Source organism: Pinus tabuliformis, chromosome J (genome assembly GCF_031772625.1).
Source record: "Pinus tabuliformis cultivar Carrire ecotype Pingquan chromosome J, CPIR1, whole genome shotgun sequence".
Taxonomy (NCBI): domain Eukaryota; kingdom Viridiplantae; phylum Streptophyta; class Pinopsida; order Pinales; family Pinaceae; genus Pinus; species Pinus tabuliformis.
Genome location: NC_142295.1, coordinates 1,338,394,656 through 1,338,414,408, shown reverse-complemented (window position 1 = coordinate 1,338,414,408; position 19,753 = coordinate 1,338,394,656).

Genomic DNA, 19,753 nt, shown 5'->3' with positions numbered 1-19,753 from the left:
ACATGCCAAAAAAAATAAAAATGAAAAAGGAACTAATGGGCATATAATACAAAGTGGGCATGAAATATAATGAAAGGCATGCATGAAGCAAACATGATAAAAAATATGATGTTGCAGTGACAACATAGGCCTGTGCAACATGTAATCCAAAAGGATGTAGCCACGAGGAGGATGCAGTCATGACAGGTACAATGAGCATTGAGTTGGCATAATTGAAATGGTCAAATAAAGTTCATGTGCTCTAAAAAACAATTACAGTGCTCTGTATTATGTTTTTTTGCATATTCCATACCTGCATTACATATTTCTTTTACCATCACAACTCAAAGTAAGCCCAGAAAAGAGATTTCAACATTGTGTATAGTCAAAACCTTGTGAGAGAAACTGGAATTGAGAGAAATGCAGAGAAAAGTGCTGAAGATGAAGTGTGGAAATAAGTAGGGAAGTTGAACATTGGTTTTAACAAAGAGTATTACAAACCAAGATATTCGCTACGCCAATTTGACCAAGCTCACTAAAAAATTCTAGAAAAATCGTATAATGAAGAGGAACCACGAGTTAATAATCCATAAACGTCTTCAAGTCACTGCCAGATCAGAGAATTTTTAAAAGCAGAGAGGAGAATTTTGTGATTTTTTTTTGAAAAATGGAGCAAGTGGAGTTGACTGGGATTTAAGCCAAGAGATCTAGCAGTCATGTATAAAAAACACGCCACCTAAGTGCAGAGATCTCGTGAAGCAAGAAGGTAAGAGAAAAACCCAGATTTTTCTCATAAATGCAATAGATATTTAGATAAATAAATCTCAAGATTCAAGTTATAAATTAGTGCCTCTGCCACTGTTTAAAACTTGTCACTGCCACCGTTCACTTAAAATATTCCACCAATAAACACGTATTTTCCATTGGTTTAATGAACGAATCCTTGGAAATATTGAGGGAGAATTTTGATTGGAATTGCGTTGTCTAAACACAGGAACTCAAGTTATCTCAAAGATAACTCAAAAAACACTTTCAGATCAGGTAGTCCTGTAATTCCCTCATGCATTGTTACACACATAGTTTTTAATTTCGAATTTTATACAAACAGAGAACATAATTCTTCTTATTTTCAACACAGTGGGCATAATTGATTACATTCATGTATGGTTGTGTGGAAAAATTTGTTCCATCCATGTGCACAGTGAGAATTTCAATAAAGGTGAAGATTTAAATGGAACTATGAGATAAATGTCTACTCGTGAAAAGTTGTTGCAACCAAAGCTTTTGTTGCAATATGGATTAGATATTTTTCCTATCCTAGTCTAGGTTTATGGCTCAAGCGTGAGCACTCCTATTTGACACAAGTCTATTTACATTGTTAGAAAGTGGGTATATTTTAGTAATGTTGAAATGCTTATATCTTTTCTTCATGTGACAAACATATCAAGTCTTTTAGCTGGTGTTCTAACATGGAAAGATCTCCATGTTTTGGTCCCTGATGTACAGATAGCAGAATTTCTTATAAAAAATTCATGATACTTTTCCCAAGTTGATCTTGAAAGAAGGGGTTGTTCATGCAATAGATACATTGATATCAACAAATCTATCAAGTTTATTTTCAGTACAGGTCTTTGTCTCACATAAAAGTTGTCTTTCAGGATCATCTGTCCCAAATTCCACATGTAAAATTCTACATTCGAATAGGTCAAACAGTGAAACAACTGGAGAGGAAGAATATGGTGGTTTAAATACTGGAAGAGTTGGTTCACTATTGCCTTCTGGAGATGAAACAATTCAACTATAGTTTTAAAAAAAATCGAAACTGTTAAAATGAAAACATGGGTTTTTTTGAAAACAATCCTAATTAGGTTCCATGTGGACAGTCTTCTCAAATTAATTTCTATTTGGGATATTTTATGGTTCTTTTGACCCCTATTTTATATATTGTGTGGGTAAAACAGTGGCTAAATTGAAAGTGAATGCCTAGTCATAAAAAGGATTGACACAAGTTATTTTGTAGAAGAATTATACAAGAAGAAAACCCCCTTCATAAGTGAAAGAATCTTTGATTTGATTGATTGGTGTTTTCTCTGTGACTATGCGACATTGCAAGATTGGATTCTTTCAGTGAAGATGTGAGGGCAAATGGATATTGGCTCCTTTAAGTGAAATTGTTGATATTGCTAATCTGAGAGGGACATGAATCTTGTGTTAGAATGTATTACAAAATTCAAGTTTTATTTGTTGTCTTCTTTGAAGCTGCTTATCCAAAATGATTTATTGGTGTTATTTCTGGTGTTTTATCATGAGAGGAAGAATAATGTAAAGTTTTTGTATTTGTGTGTTGGTGGTGAAACCTCATCACACATCAGAGACATTTTTGTTCCCATCACTCCAAAATACATAGCCCAAGCCAAAAAAATTCCACTGGTAGGTGAATAATATTACAAAGAGCAACACTTCAAAGAGAAATGATGAAATTTCTTTTTAGAAAAACGGAGGAAAGGAAAGGAGAAAAAGTAAAGAATGTCATCTACAAGGAAGGAGAAAAAGTACATGAAGGCATAGATATCCTTTTACAGGTAGCTCAAGAGAAAGCTTCATCTTTAAGAGCCAGAGCCATAGGTATATCAGTAGGCCATTCAGCATATAGAAGCAAAAGGTCAAGGAGATAGAGGCAAGCTTGAGGACATGCTTGAGAGTAAGCAAGGGGGAGATGTTGGCCCTCGTTTTTGATCCAAATTTTGATTATTAAAATCCTCATAATTTTCATCATTTTCCACCATATACCATCCATATACACCTTATTTTGACCTTATTATTCATATTCAAGCGAATAAATTATGTTTTTCAATTTTTAGATATTTTTGCAAAAATTAGGTTTTAAGAGTATTTTTAGACAGAATCATAAATTCCCGTAATGGCTATGTGGATGACATATTTGCAGGACACTTAGGCTCGAGCTAGATACATGAATGGAAAGCTTCAGAACTAGGACTGAACTAATTCCAATTGGTTCAGTCAAAACAAGCTAAAACAAGCCCGGTCAAGGCTGGTCAAACATGACTAGTCATCCAGAAAATCCCTAGGAAATAGGGCAGTTTTATGATTTCATGGGATTGTCCATATTTTTAGTGATGGATTGAATGGATTCAACTTGGATAGATGGATATGAATAGATATAGTTGTTAGAAAGACTTTAGATAAATTTGTTTCATGGTCTTCTATTTAAGCCAAAACTTTGAAGGCTTATGTATGTAATTTTTATATAACTTTATGCTGAGACATTTGAATATTGGAGGTTAATTAGAAGAACTTGTTCTACTTTCATTTTGTTGTTCATTAGTGTGGATGAGTGCTTGAAGTTTAATCATCTGATAGCAGTCTCAAGTGTGCAAGGCAAGGGTGGAAGGCGCCCACTCCAAGCTAAGTACACTTCATTGTTAAACTAGCTTAATTTTCATGAACTAGTTGCTTTAGATTTCTTTACTTGTTTTGTTTCATATTTTTTTATTTGAATTAATGTGTGATGATTGTTGAATGGATATTTGTTTAATTATAATCTACATATGAAGGGACACACAGGAATTTAAGTTAAATTCCCCTTCTATTTGATCTTGAACTAAAACTGAATTTCATTCTCCTTTTCTTATTTGAAGTTATTTGTGCATTTCTTGTTTGAAGCAATGGTGATTATGATAGAGTAGAATTGTGAAGAAGGACAATTTGGTCCTTTTTAGTTAGAAGCCTCTTATTTTACATCTTCTGCGTCATAAACCATTATTAATTATTGATTTGGATTTATCTACATGAAAGTAATATTGTAGGGAAGGACAACCTGGTTCTCCTAAGTTAGGAACCTCATCCCTCACATATTACATAAATGAATTAGAAATTGTTAAAATAGGTTTATATTTGTAATATGTACTTCCTTAACTCTTCAAATGTTATCTTCTAAGCTTGGCTACATCTGATATCCATACACTGTGGACTTGCCTCCAAGTTTTACAAACCCGGATTGATAATGAATAATTGTGTTAATTTGTGTTAATAAATTAGCTGAACAAATACAACATATTCAATATTGAGCTTCTACAAAGAGAAAAAAGTGTGTAGTATTTTTAAAATTTTGCATAAGTTTGGGTTGAAAAATTAGTTTGAAGTGATTCAAAGGGAATAGTAAAGCATAATTATCATTAATTGATGCCCCGAAGAAATAAAATGGAAACTCCTAGTAAGAAACTTGAAATCTCTCACATGACTCATGAACAATAGGAATAAATGCAACATGCTATATCAAAATTACGAGACCAAGTGCAACAAATTTCACTCTCACAAAAGGTAATATATGCAAAGATGGATGGTTTAAAGAAAGGCATGGAAGCTAAGATGAGTGGCATGGAAGTTAAGATGGATGGTGTTGAAGCTAAGTTGCATGGAATGGAAACTAAGATGAATGGCTTCAGGGAAAATTTCAAGGATGAAAATTTGTTTTAAGGTTCATAAACATTGGCAAATCTTACTAGTCCCCAAATTGAAAATTATAAAATGCGAGTTGATATGTTTGTAAAAACATGCAAATACCTAATAGTTTTATATATATTCTTTATAAAAATTTGGAAATTTTTAAGGAAAAAACTTTTTATACTATAAAATTTGGGTGAATCTTTTTTAGAAAAAAATGGAAATTGGAAAAATCCTCTTTTTGGCAAAACCATGGAAAATTAGCCCACTTGAAAATATTAGCCCCTAAAATTTTCCATGAATGGCGTGGATGCTAAGATGGATGGGATAGAAAAAAAACTGAAAGGCAACATGGAATATTTAAATATAGATTTGACTAAGTTGCTACAAGAAATGCTTACTAATTGTGTAAGGGTAGTAAAGGAAACTCATGATGAGAACAAAAGAAATGTTAATCATGATTTCATTGAATCTAATGTTGGATTGAAGACCTACCATGTTACAAAGATCGATATGAGGAGGTTTGATGGAAATGATCCCGTAACATGGGTACTAAGATGGAGCAATATTTCGATCTCCATAATGTGCAAAACACACAAAAGGTACACATTACAACTTTATATTTTGAACGAAATCAGTTTGTATGATATTGATGACTTTTATCTCGTAAACAAATTGTCATTTGGTAAATTTTTACAGGTGAAATGATAGCACATTATGAGGATACAAAAAGCAACACTTTTTTTGCCAATTTATAAACCTCAAACAAAAGGGTTCAATGATGGAGCACATTGAAGAATTCCAAATTGAATATAAGGGTAAAAGATATTCCAGTGCAGCATAGGATTTGTGTGTTCATAGGGACATTAAAGGATAACATCCAACATGAGGTTCACCTTAGGGAACTTGATTCACTAGAGAAGGCATTCAGGTTGGCAAGAAAAATGGAAAGAAAAATTATGGAAACAAGGAAGCCTACCACACACAACTATAAATATGGAAGTGTTTCTTCCCCTAGCCTTCCAAAACTTACAAGTTTGACCCAAAAAATTGAAAGAAAAAAGAGCAAAAGGTCTTTGTTATAGTTGTGATAGTGTTATGAAACCAGCTCAAGAAAAGATAGAAAAGATATATCAACGCCTTAGAATTTAGCCTCTTCGAGGGGGAAACCTCCTTTACATTACGTAAATGAACAATTCTTGGATGATTCAAATGACAAAACCTCCTTTCTATATATAGGAGTCCAAGGAGTCACAATATAATCCATCCGACCTAACAATAATAATATAAAGCCACAAAAATAACAATAGAGGGATTCTATGGGACACAGTAATAACAAGATGGGGGCAATAGGGGCACAACAATATTAATAAGGGGTATAACTACAATAGTAATGGGGTAATCACTAGTATTATAGGGACCCAACATGCCCCTCTCCTTCAAAAAACTGTTGTCCTCAACACTTGAGTAGTTCTGGATACTTCTGCATAAAATTCTCATCCTCCCATGTGGAATCTTCAGCGGATAAGTTCTTCCACTTGATAAGATACTCTCAAATTGAACGATTTCGTAGCTGTCGAGTTCTTGTTTCTGTGACTGCTTTCGGTTCCAATATAATTTTTCCTTCCTCGTCAAGTTCTGGCAATATTGTTTGAACTGGGAACTTTTCGCCTATAACCTTATTTAAACATGAAACATGGAAAACTGGGTGCAATCGAGAAGCTGCAGGAAGCTCCAATTTGTATGTCGTAGTACCAATCTTTTGCAACACCTTGTACGGACCATAATACTTTGGTGATAATTTATTATCCTTCTTAGCTTGCTTGAGGGACATTTTCTTATATGGTTGTAGCCGTAGGAATACCCAATCACCTACATCAAAACATCTTTCACTGCGATGTTGATCTGCCTGTTGTTTCATTCTATTCTGTGCCAACATGATGTTATCCTTTAAGAGTTGGAGGACTTGTTGTCGATGTTCGATGTGATGTTCCACTGCCTGAACCTTAGAATTTTCTCTTAAATATGATGTGATGGATGGTGGTTGATACCCTTAAAGTGCCATAAATGGGGTCACTTTTGTAGCTGTATGGAAGGAAGTGTTATACCACCATTCAGCTAGAGGCAACCATTTGACCCATTTTGTCTATTTATCAGATACAAAGCAACGAAGATATCCTTCCAAAAATTTGTTTACTATCTCAGTTTGCCCATAAGATTGAGGATGATAAGATGAGCTATGAGCTAACTGAGTACCAAGACAAGAAAATAATTCTGTCCAAAAATTTCCAGTGAAAATGGGATCTCTGTCACTTACAATAATCTTTGGGTTTCCATGTAGCTTTTGAATTGTTTCCATAAATGCAGTAGAAACTGTATAGGATTTAAATGGATGTGATAATGCACAAAAGTGTGCATACTTGGTAAGTTTGTCAACTACCACCATGACGACACTTTTTCCCTCAGACTTGGGTAAGCCTGTGATAAAATCCATTGAAACCTCCTCCCAACGTTGGCTTGGAATGGATAAAGGTTGTAATAGACCCGGTGTCTTAATTGTTTCAACTTTATTTTGTTGGCAAACCAAACATTCAGCCACAAACTTTTGAATATCTGATTTAAGGCCATCCCAAAAAAATTCCTTCTTAACCCTGTGGTAAGTTTTTAAAAATCCTGAGTGCCCTCCTAAGGGGGAAGTGTGCAATTCCATAAGAATCTTTTGTTTTAGCTGGGAATTCTTACATAGGTATAAGTGATCTTTGTACCATAACGAATCATTTTTCCAGCTAAATGTACCAGACGTACTAGAATCTTGTTGTAACTTTCGAATAATTTCCCACACTTCTTCGTCATTCTTCCATTCCTCCCTTGCTTCGTTTATCCAATCTGGTTGGATAATAGAAATGGCGCACAACAATGCTTCCACATCCTCATCCTTTCTTGAGAGTGCATCTGCCACCACATTTTGCTTCCGTTTTTTGTAGATGATTTCAAAGTCATAACCCAACATCTTTGTGACCCACTTTTATTGCTCTTCAGAGGATAATCTTTGTTGTAAAAAGTATTTAAGGCTATCATGATTCGTTTTTACCTTGAAGTATCTACCCATTAGGTAAGATTGCCATTTATTAAGTGCATGGAGTATTGCCAACATTTCCTTCTCATAAATAGCTTTTCTTAAAAACTTTCCCTTGATTGGACGACTTTCAAAAGCAATGGGTCTTTCATCTTGCATTAGAACAGCACCAATTCCATTTCCTGAAGCATCACATTCCACAATAAAGGTTTTTGTGAAGCCCGGTGTAGCTAAGACTGGTGCTTGGCACATTGCCTCTTTAAGATGTTCAAAGGCCTTTGTTGCTTCCGGAGTCCATGAAAATGCATCTTTCTTCAATAATGTTGTTAGAGGTGCTGATATTCTCCCATAATTCTTAAAAAACTTGCGATAGTACCTTGTCAACCCGAGAAATCCTCGCAGATGCTTTATGGATGTGGGGATTTTCCATTCCTTAATGGCTTTAATTTTGCTAGGTTCTACCTTAACTCCTTCATGAGATACAATATGACCCAAATATTCCACCTCCTGGACTCCAAAGAAACATTTGGAACTTTTTGCATATACTTGTTTCTCCTTCAATAGTTGTAGCACCTTGTCAACATGTTCAACATGATCCTTCCAAGACTTGCTGTAGATTAGTATATCATCAAAAAATACTAACACAAATTTTCTAAGGAATGGTTTAAAAATTGAATTCATCAAACCTTGAAATGTTGAAGGTGCATTGGTAAGGCCAAAAGGCATGACCAAAAATTCATAATGACCCTCATGAGTTCTAAATGTTGTTTTTGGAATGTCTTCAGTCTTCATTCTGATTTGATGATATCCTGAACGAAGATCCAACTTGGTGAAGTAAATTGATCCATGAAATTCATCCAGTAATTCATCAATGACAGGAATGGGAGATTATCTTTAATAGTGAGCTTGTTGAGCTCCCTATAATCTGGACACATGCGCCATGATCCATCCTTCTTGTGCACCAATACTACTGGAGCAGAGAAAGAACTTTGACTCGGTTGAATTATACCAGCCTCTAGCATTTCTGCAACCATACGTTCAATTTCACTCTTTTGGACATAGGGATATCTGTACGGCCTGATGTTTGGAGGAACACTTCCTGGAATCAGATGAATAGCATGATCATGATCACGCATAGGTGGGAGACCTTTGGGAGTCTCAAATACCTTGGAATGATTGTCCAGGACTTTTTGGAGATCTAGAGAAATAGATGATTCCGATGTGGAAACATCTAGCGAGCATAATTGTGCAATTACACCTCTTTGCTCCTTTTTTAGAAGCTTTGTCATACTATTAGAGCTGATTATCCTTCCTGGTTTCCCTGCAATACCCCTTAATTCAACTTCCTTTCCTTCCGTATAAAATTTGATCAAAAGTTCTTGAAAATTAAAAGCTATTGTACCCAGGGATTGTAGCCATTGGACTCCTAGTACAACATCAACACCTCCCATTAGAATGGAAAGCATTGGGCTAGTCAATACATATTCTCCCATGGATAGCTTGATATTATGGCACTTTCCAGAGCAATTTATTGTTCCTCCATTTGCAATCATCACTTGACACTCTGGTGCTGGATATAGGAAGCAATTCAATTCTTTTGCTACCTTACAATGAATAAAATTGTGGGTGCTTCCTGAATCAATCAACACTATTACCTTTTTCTTCTTGATTTGTCCTTCTATCTTGATGGTTTGAGGAGTGGTAATTTCCGCCAATGCATTACAAGATATGGTCGGATTTATTTTTTCTTAATCTAGGCTTTGTTCCTAGAGTATATCCTCTTCTTTTGACCTTTCTTGCTCCTTTTCTTCTTCCTCTTCACAATCTATGTAGAATAATTTCTTCTTAGCACACTTATGACCTTTAGTGTATTTGCTATCACAACTGTAACAAAGCCCTTTTGCTCTTTTTTCTTCCAATTGTTGTGGTGTCAACCTTATATGTTGTGGAAGACTAGGGGCAACAACACTTCCGTCTTTATAGTTGTGAGTGGTATGCTTCCTGGTTGCCATAATTTTGCTTTCCATTTTTCTTGCTAACCTGAATGCCTTCTCTAATGAATCAGGTTCCCAAAGGCGAACATCATGTTGGATATTATCCTTTAAAGACCCTATGAACACATCAATCCTATGCTCCTCTGGAATATCTTTTACCCTTATGTTCAATTTTTGGAACTCCTCAATGTGCTCCATTAATTTACCCTTTTGTTTGAGACTTATTAGTTGGCTAAAAAAAGTGTTGCTTTTTGTATCCTCATAATGTGCTATTAATTCTTCCGTAAAAATTGCCCAAGTGATAAATGGTTTACGAAAGCAAAGCCATTGATACCATACAAACTGATTTGGTTCTAAATATAAAGTTGTCATACGTACCTTTTGTGTGTTTTGCACATTATTGAGATCGAAGAATTGCTCCATCTGTAATATCCATGTGGCAGGATCCTTGCCATCAAACTTCCTCATATTGATTTTTGGAATATGGTGAGTCTTCGATCCAACATTAGCGTCTATGGAATCATGATTAACATTTCTTTTGTTCTCATCATGAGTTTCCTTTAGTACCATTTCACACTTAGGGACCATTTCTTGTAGCAACTTATTCATATTTATCTTCAATTCGTCCATGTATGTCTTCAAATCTATCTTCAAATCATCCATCTTAGCTTCCACGTCAATCATCTTAGCTTCTACACCTTTCTTTAAACAGTCCATCTTAGCTTCTACACCTTTCTTTAAACCATCCATCTCAGCTTCTACATCTTTCTTTAAACCATCCATCTTAGATTCTGTTCCTTTTTGTGCAAGGGACAGTTGTTGCACTTGGTCTTGTAATTTTGATATATCATGTTGCATTTCTTCCTCTTCTTCATGAGTCATGCTAGAGCTTTCAGGTTCCTTACTAGGTGTTTGCATTTTCTTTCCTCGGGGCATCAGTTACCGATAATAATGCTCTACTATGCCCTTTGAATTCCTTCAAAATAAATTTTCAAACCAAGCTTAAGAAAAAATTTAAGAAAATCTACACACCTTTTTTCACTTTGTAGGAGCTCGATATTGCCTCTGATGTATCTCTATACTCTCTAATCATCTAGTTCTGAATTTGTGATCTACAGTAGCCCTCTGTGTCCTCTTTCTAATGCCACAAGTCTGTCCCAAATTGGATTCTCCAAGGAAGAGTTATGTGAAATCTCCCATAGTGACTTGCTTATCGACTAGTTCAGTAGAGTGAACTTGTACGATGTGCCACGAGTCACTATTTCAACATTTGGATTTGAAACATGCATAAAAGAAACTACAATCCGTCCTCTTTCTGTACCTTCTTACGAAATTTCAATCCGATCCCCAGAGAGAAAGTTATGACGATTTTCCCTAGGTCACCGGTTTTGAATGTAATTCAGGAGTCTGCAAAAAGACCAACTTCCTCAGATCATATCTCCGCAAATATCATGCGAAAAGCTATGAAATTCGGACCCAAGGTTTAGCACGATTTCTTCTCAAATGGGTTTTTTTTTGTGACTTCTGAAACGTCACAGAAAAAAAAGTTATAGCGAAAATGCCATGATGACCTGTTTGGAGCAGCGAAACCCTAGAATCCAAAGCTCTGATACCAAATGTTATGAAACCAGCTCAAGAAAAGATAGATCAATGCCTTAGAATTCAGCCTCTTCGAGGGGGAAACCTCCTTTACATTACATAAATGAACAATTCTTGGATGATTTAAATGAAAAAACCTCCTTTCTATATATAGGAGTCTAAGGAGTCACAATATAATCCAGCCGACCTAACAATAATAATATAAAGCCACAAAAATAACAATAGAGGGATTCTATGGGGCACAATAATAACAATATGGGGGTAATAGGGGCACAAAAATATTAATAAGGGGTATAACTACAATATTAATGGGGTAATCACTAGTATTATAGGGACCCAACAGATAACAAACACATTAAAGGTAAAAAGTGTGCTGACATGAAGTTATTTTATATAGATTGTGAAGAGGAGAAAGAAAAGGAACAAGAAATGTCAAAAGAAGAGGATATACACTATGAACAAACCTTAGATAAAGAATAAATGAATCTGGACATACCTTGTAATGCATTGGCCAGAATTACCACTCCTCAAACTATCAGGATACAATGACATATCAGGAAGAAAAAGGTAACAATGTTGATTAATTCGGCCAGTACCCATAATTTTATTCATTGTAAGATAGCCAAGAAATTGAATTTATTCCTATATCCAGCACGAGAGTGTCAAGTGATGGTTGCAAGTGGAGGAACCATAGATTTCTCTAGAAAGTGCGATATTATATAGCTATCCATCGGAGAATATGTATTGAATAGCCCAATGCTTTCCATTCCAATGGGTGATCTTGATGTTGTTCTAGGAGTTCAATGGCTACAATCCTTGGGTACAATAGATTTTAATTTTCAAGAACTTTTCATGAAATCTTCTTTGGAAGGAAAGGAAGTTAAATTAAGTGGCATCATAGGGAAACTGGGAAAGATAATTAGCTCTGACAGAATGACAAAGCTTCTAAACAAAGAACAACGAGGCATAATTGCACAATTATGTTCGCTATAGGTTCCCACATGTTGGAAAAAATGTTGAGTGGAGGGGCGTGAATCAACAATTTATCTTTCACAATAATGATTTTCCTTTTCAAACTGTATACGGTATTTTGCTGAAACCAACCAGTGTATGTCCGCGTCTGTGAAGAATGAAACCAGCGTATATATAATAAACTTTGATAAACAACTAATTCACTGTCCTAAGTTAGAGTGTGATGCATTTACTAAGCAATAAAAAGATGAAGTAAGAATAGAATAAATTAACACACATAATCAGCACACATGAACACTAGGAATTTTCACATGGAAACCCAATGTGGGAAAAAACCATGGATGTTGTTGTCTCAGTCTTCAATCTTCTTATAATAAAAAGTGTTTACAAGTTTCATACTGGTGCAAACTTTTCTAGTACGAAGACATCCACCTATAGAAGGCTACAACCTTCACTCATTTTCCATCTTCTATTGGAAGGGAGCTCCAACCCCCTAGCTCTTGTACTGGCTAATATGTTTACCAGTATGTAGGCACCGACTTATAGAAGGCTGCTACTTTCACTCTTCCTATAGGGACCATGTTTCATAAGTTTTGAGATTGGATACTCCTGGTACACAACAATACAATATGTAGGCCATATTTCATCAAATTTTCATACTAGACCCAACAGTAACATTGAAGCTAAAAATCAATCTCCACTGTAATACAAACATCAAATACAATTGCTTCTATCAACAATAAGTCAATATGAAAAATTAGATCACTGTCACCAGAACAATGAGCTGAACCCATAACACTGCATCAAAAACTAGAACCAATTGTAATCTCAAAAATCACATGTCAGAATGTATACACTCCTTTAGTGAAGCCAACCTGCATGTATACGCTACCTTCTTTAACCCAGACTGCATATACCTCTACAGATATTGACTCATAAAACCTTTGAATCAAGAAATATACCAACCAGTGACAATTTCAAGATCTACTGTTAAATTACAGAGTTCTAAATTGATAACAGCAAAGATCGCCCTTCTTACTCAATCAATATATCAACCAAACTCAATCTCCTTATACAATCAGTTTTACTTTGATGTCTAAGGAAGACATCATTAACAAACAATAGTAAACCAACATCACTGATAAGATAGATCAGACATCTCTAAACAACAAGTTTTTCTTTTACATACGCTACTTAAAAGTATTGAACCAACATGTAAACGCACCTTCACTAAGGTGAACCAGTGTATAGATCTACAAATAATAACTTATAACATTGCAGCTATTCCAAACTTTAGACTTACCCAGATCATTGTAGAATTTTGTAGAATTTTTCCTACAAATCAACTACCTTTGATACCATGTAGAACTTTTTCTACAAATGATCTAGCTTTGATACCATGTAGAGATTTCCCACCTATAGATCAACCTGGTAATGTAATGTCCTAAAGAAAAACACTTGATCTACTTTTAAAAACAATTTAGCGGAAGCTTAATCAACCATGAGCAACATCAATAAGAACACATATAACTGATAAGAATGAATCAATCACACATAACACCGAAGAATTTAGCCCGTGAAAGCACCTGCGTAAAACCCCATCTTTGTATTATCATACAAGTGGAAATATAGTTTGGATTACACAAAGCCTTAGCTCGGAAGCTATCCAGCTCTTAGTACAATCCCTCTGCCACTCATAGACAGTAAAATGCTTCTCACAAACCTTCTCCTCTGGCCTTCAAGCCTCCTATTTCCTTGGGTAGTTTCCTTGGAGTCCAGTGCTGCCACCTGTGTGAATTGGCCTCTTCAGACACTCATTAACCACTGATCTAACTGCACAAACTTGAAGGAGATGAATCCTCATCATGGATGAGCTTCCTTTATAGGAAAAATATTCATCCAATTGATGGTACATTATCCCTTCTTTGATCTCAACTGGGTCTCTGACAGAACTCACATGCATCAGTTATTAATGAGTGAATACGCAATTATCTGAAAATAATAGTTGTCACATGCATGCAAGAAACAAGAAACTATATCTCAATAATTTAACAACTTGTTAAATTAATCTAACTAGACTTGACTAAGTTAAACTAAGTCAACTGATCCTCTCAATATAGAAATCATCCTTAATTCCTCAATCAGTGGAGCAAATCAAGGACACATTCCCCAATTAGTGGAGAAATAATTGCATTTTCTCACAAATACTTCAAGTTTGATTTTCCTTAACTAATTAACTCATGGAGAATTAATTAATTAATATTCCAAACTGCTGGTAAGAAAAATTTCGAATTTTACTTCCTATTTTAGACCAGGGACTATCTAAAAATAGGAATCCAACTTGAACTGCTAAAAATAGAACTTTTATTTTTAGCATTTCCATTTTTCATTCCCTGTTGCCCAATCCAGCACTGATGCCCAAACTTCTATTTTTAGCACTTCTATTTTTAGCAATTTCTTGTTGCCAATTTTCAACACTTCCTCTCAACAAGAAAGGCTTCCTCTTGACCCTGATCCTGTACCTCTAGAATGTTTTGCATGCGACACATCGACAAAGTGTAGTTGCTCCAGCAACTCTCGGAACAAAAAAAACTCCCAGTTGACCAGTCTATTGGGCTAGAAACATATTCTAATGGTGAACCTCTACCTGCTGCTGATAAGTTCTCCCTCTCTGACCTCTACGCTACTGCAACATTGTTATAGACATATCTGGGCACTGCAACCCCAATCACACATGTCAATAAACCAAGGGATCTCAAACCCCTAAAAGTGTTGTTTCATACCCTAGAGGATCAAGGTCAACTGATTACATCATTTCCCAGAAATTCTCCTTGAAAAATTGCTCAGAACTAGTCAAAACTGGACCATACAGACTGCTCCATGTTGAGGGTGCGATGCATCTCACCTGTAGCACACAAAGGGTGTGATGCATACTGAAAAGCCCTTCAGTAGGGTGAGATGAGCGAGAGCAGACAAATGGAAGAGGCAATTTGCTAGGTGGAAACTCAAAGAATCTTCTAGAAACTGCTCATGTGACACTTGCCTCTCTAAATTCGCCCAGGGATGAGTAAGAGATCATGAAATATCCAAGTGGAACCAAGAACTATCAGTGAAATGACACTAATAAAAATCCCAGAAGCTGACTCACTCCCTTTTGGGTCCCTATAATACTAGTGATTACCCCATTACTATTGTAGTTATACCCCTTATTTATATTGTTGTGCCCCTATTACCCCCATATTGTTATTTCTGTGCCCCATAGAATCCCTCTATTGTTATTTTTGTGGCTTTATATTATTATTGTTAGGTCGGCTGGATTATATTGTGACTCCTTAGACTCCTATATATAGAAAGGAGGTTTTGTCATTTGTATCATCCAAGAATTGTTCATTTATGTAATGTAAAGGAGGTTGCCCCCTCGAAGAGGCTGAATTCTAAGGCGTTGATCTATCTTTTCTTGAGCTGGTTTCATAACATTTGGTATCAGAGCTTTGGATTCTAGGGTTTCGCTGCTCCAAACAGGTCATCGTGGCATTTTCGCTATAACTTTTTTCTGTGACGTTTCAGAAGTCACAAAAAAAACCCATTTGAGAAGAAATCGCGCTGAACCTTGGGTCCGAATTTCAGAGCTTTTCGCGCGATATTTGCGGAGATATGATCTGAGGAAGTTGGTCTTTTTGCAGACTCCTGAATTACATTCAAAACAGGTGACCTGGGGAAAATCGTCATAACTTTCTCTCTGGGGATCGGATTGAAATTTCGTAAGAAGGTACAAAAAGAGGACGGACTGTAGTTTCTTGTTTGTGTGTTTCAGATTCAAAGGTTGAAACAGTGACTCGTGGCACGTCGTACAAGTTCGCTCTACTGAACGAGTCTAAAAACAAGTCACTGTGGGAGATTTCACATAACTCTTCCTTGGAGAATCCAATTTGGCTCAGACTTGTGGCATTGGAAAGAGGACACAGAAGGCTACTACAGGTAGAAATTTCAGAATTGGATGATCTGAAATTACAGAGATACATCAGATTCAATATCAGGCTTCTATAAAGTGAAAAAAGGTGTGTAGTTTTTTTTTTTAATTTTTGTGTAAGCTTGGTTTAACGGAATTCAAAGGGCATAGTAAAGCATTATTATCGGTAACTGATGCCCCGAGGAAAGAAAATGCAAACACCTAGTAAGGAACCTGAAAGCTCTAGCATGACTCATGAAGAAGAGGAAGAAATGCTACATGATATATCAAAATTACAAGAACAAGTGCAACAAATGTCACGCTCACAAAAGCTAACAGAAGCTAAGATAAGTGGCGTGGAATCTAAGATAAATGGCGTGGAATCTAAGATAAAGGGCATGGAAGCTAAGATGGATGATTCGAAGACAGATTTGAAGAGAGACATGGCAGATTTGAAGATAGATATGAAGACAAACATGGAAGAATTGAAGAAGTTGCTACAAGAAAGGGTCACTAATGGTGAAAAGGTAGTAAAGGAAACTCATGATGAGAACAAAAGAAATGTTAATCATGATTCCATAGATGCTAATGTTGGATCGAAGAATCACCATATTCCAAAAATCGATATGAGGAAGTTTGATGGCAAGGATCCCGCCACATGGATATTACAGATGGAGCAATTCTTCGATCTCAATAATGTGCAAAACACACAAAAGGTACGTATGGCAACTGTATATTTGGAACCAAATCAGTTTGTATGGTATCAATGGCTTTGCTCTCGTAAACAATTTATCACTTGGGCAATTTTTACGGAAGAATTGATAGCACATTATGAAGATACAAAAAGCAACACTTTTTTTAGCCAATTGATAAGTCTCAAACAAAAGGGTTCAATAATGGAGCACATTGAGGAGTTCCAAAAATTGAACATAAGGGTAAAAGATATTCCAGAGGAGCATAGGATTGATGTGTTCATAGGGTCTTTAAAGGATAATATCCAACATGATGTTCGCCTTTGGGAACCTGATTCATTAGAGAAGGCATTCAGGTTAGCAAGAAAAATGGAAAGCAAAATTATGGCAACCAGGAAGCATACCACTCACAACTATAAAGACGGAAGTGTTGTTGCCCCTAGTCTTCCACAACCTATAAGGTTGACACCACAACAATTGGAAGAAAAAAGAGCAAAAGGGCTTTGTTACAGTTGTGATAGCAAATACACTAAAGGTCATAAGTGTGCTGAGAAGAAATTATTCTACATAGATTGTGAAGAGGAAGAAGAAAAGGAGCAAGAAAGGTCAAAAGAAGAAGATATACTCCAGGAACAAAGCCTAGATGAAGAACAAATAAATCCGACCATATCTTGTAATGCATTGGCGGGAATTACCACTCCTCAAACCATCAAGATAGAAGGACAAATCAAGAAGAAAAAGGTAATAGTGTTGATTGATTCAGGAAGCACCCACAATTTTATTCATTGTAGGGTAGCAAAAGAATTGAATTGCTTCCTATATCCAGCACCAGAGTGTCAAGTGATGATTGCAAATGGAGGAACAATAAATTGCTCTGGAAAGTGCCATAATATCAAGCTATCCATGGGAGAATATGTATTGACTAGCCCAATGCTTTCCATTCCAATGGGAGGTGCTGATGTTGTACTAGGAGTCCAATGGCTACAATCCTTGGGTACAATAGCTTTTAATTTTCAAGAACTTTTCATCAAATTTTCTACGGAAGGAAAGGAAGTTGAATTAAGGGGTATTGCAGGGAAACCAGGAAAGATAATCAGCTCTAATGGTATGACAAAGCTTCTAAAAAAGGAGCAAAGAGGTGTAATTGCACAATTATGTTCGCTAGATGTTTCCACATTGGAATCATCTATTTCTCCAGATCTCCAAAAAGTCCTGGACAATCATTCCAAGGTATTTGAGACTCCCAAAGGTCTCCCACCTATGCGTGATCATGATCATGCTATTCATCTGATTCCAGGAAGTGTTCCTCCAAACATCAGGCCGTACAGATATCCCTATGTCCAAAAAAGTGAAATTGAACGTATGGTTGCAGAAATGCTAGAGGCTGGTATAATTCAACCGAGTCAAAGTTCTTTCTCAGCTCCAGTAGTATTGGTGCACAAGAAGGATGGATCATGGCGCATGTGTCCAGATTATAGGGAGCTCAACAAGCTCACTATTAAAGATAAGTTCCCCATTCCTGTTATTGATGAATTACTGGATGAATTGCATGGATCAATTTACTTCACCAAGTTGGATCTTCGTTCGGGATATCATCAAATCAGAATGAAGATTGAAGACATTCCGAAAAAGGCATTTAGAACTCATGAGGGTCATTATGAATTTTTGGTCATGCCTTTTGGCCTTACCAATGCACCTTCAACATTTCAAGGTTTGATGAATTCAATTTTCAAACCATTCCTTAGAAAATTTGTGTTAGTATTTTTTGATGATATACTAATCTACAGCAAGTCTTGGAAGGATCATGTTGAACATGTTGACAAGGTGCTACAACTATTGGAGGAGAAACAATTATATGCAAAAAGATCCAAATGTTTCTTTGGAGTCCAGGAGGTGGAATATTTGGGTCATATTGTATCTCATGAAGGAGTTAAGGTAGACCCTAGCAAAATTAAAGCCATTAAGGAATGGAAAATCCCCACATCCATAAAGCATCTGCGAGGATTTCTTGGGTTGACAGGGTATTATCGCAAGTTTGTTAAGAATTATGGGAGAATAGCAGCACCTCTAACAACATTATTGAAGAAAGATTCATTTTCATGGACTCCGGAAGCAACAAAGGCCTTTGAACATCTTAAAGAGGCAATGTGCCAAGCACCGGTCTTAGCTACACCGGACTTCACAAAAACCTTTATTGTGGAATGTGATGCTTCAGGAAATGGAATTGGTGCTGTTCTAATGCAAGATGAAAGACCCATTGCTTTTGAAAGTCGTCCAATCAAGGGAAAGTTTTTAAGCAAAGCTATTTATGAGAAGGAAATGTTGGCAATACTCCATGCACTTAAGAAATGGCGACCCTACCTAATGGGAAGACACTTCAAGGTAAAAACGGATCATGATAGCCTTAAATACTTTTTAGAACAAAGATTATCCTCTGAAGAGCAACAAAAGTGGGTCACAAAGATGTTGGGTTATGACTTTGAAATCATCTACAAAAAAGGGAAGCAAAATGTGGTGGCAGATGCACTCTCAAGAAAGGATGAGGATGTGGAAGCATTGTTGTGTGCCATTTCTATTATCCAACCAGATTGGATAAACGAAGCAAGGGAGGAATGGAAGAATGACGAAGAAGTGTGGGCACTTATTCGAAAGCTACAACAAGATTCCAGTACTTCTGATACATTTAGCTGGAAAAATGATTCGTTATGGTACAAAGATCGCTTATACCTCTGTAAGAATTCCCAGCTAAAACAAAAGATTCTTATGGAATTGCACACTTCTCCCTTAGGAGGGCACTCAGGATTTTTAAAAACTTACCACAGGGTTAAGAAGGAATTTTTTTGGGATGGCCTTAAATCAGATATTCAAAAGTTTGTGGCGGAATGTTTGGTTTGCCAGCAAAATAAAGTTGAAACAATTAAGACACCGGGTCTATTACAACCTTTATCCATTCCAAGCCAACGTTGGGAGGAGGTTTCAATGGATTTTATCACAGGTTTACCCAAGTCTGAGGGAAAGAGTGTCATCA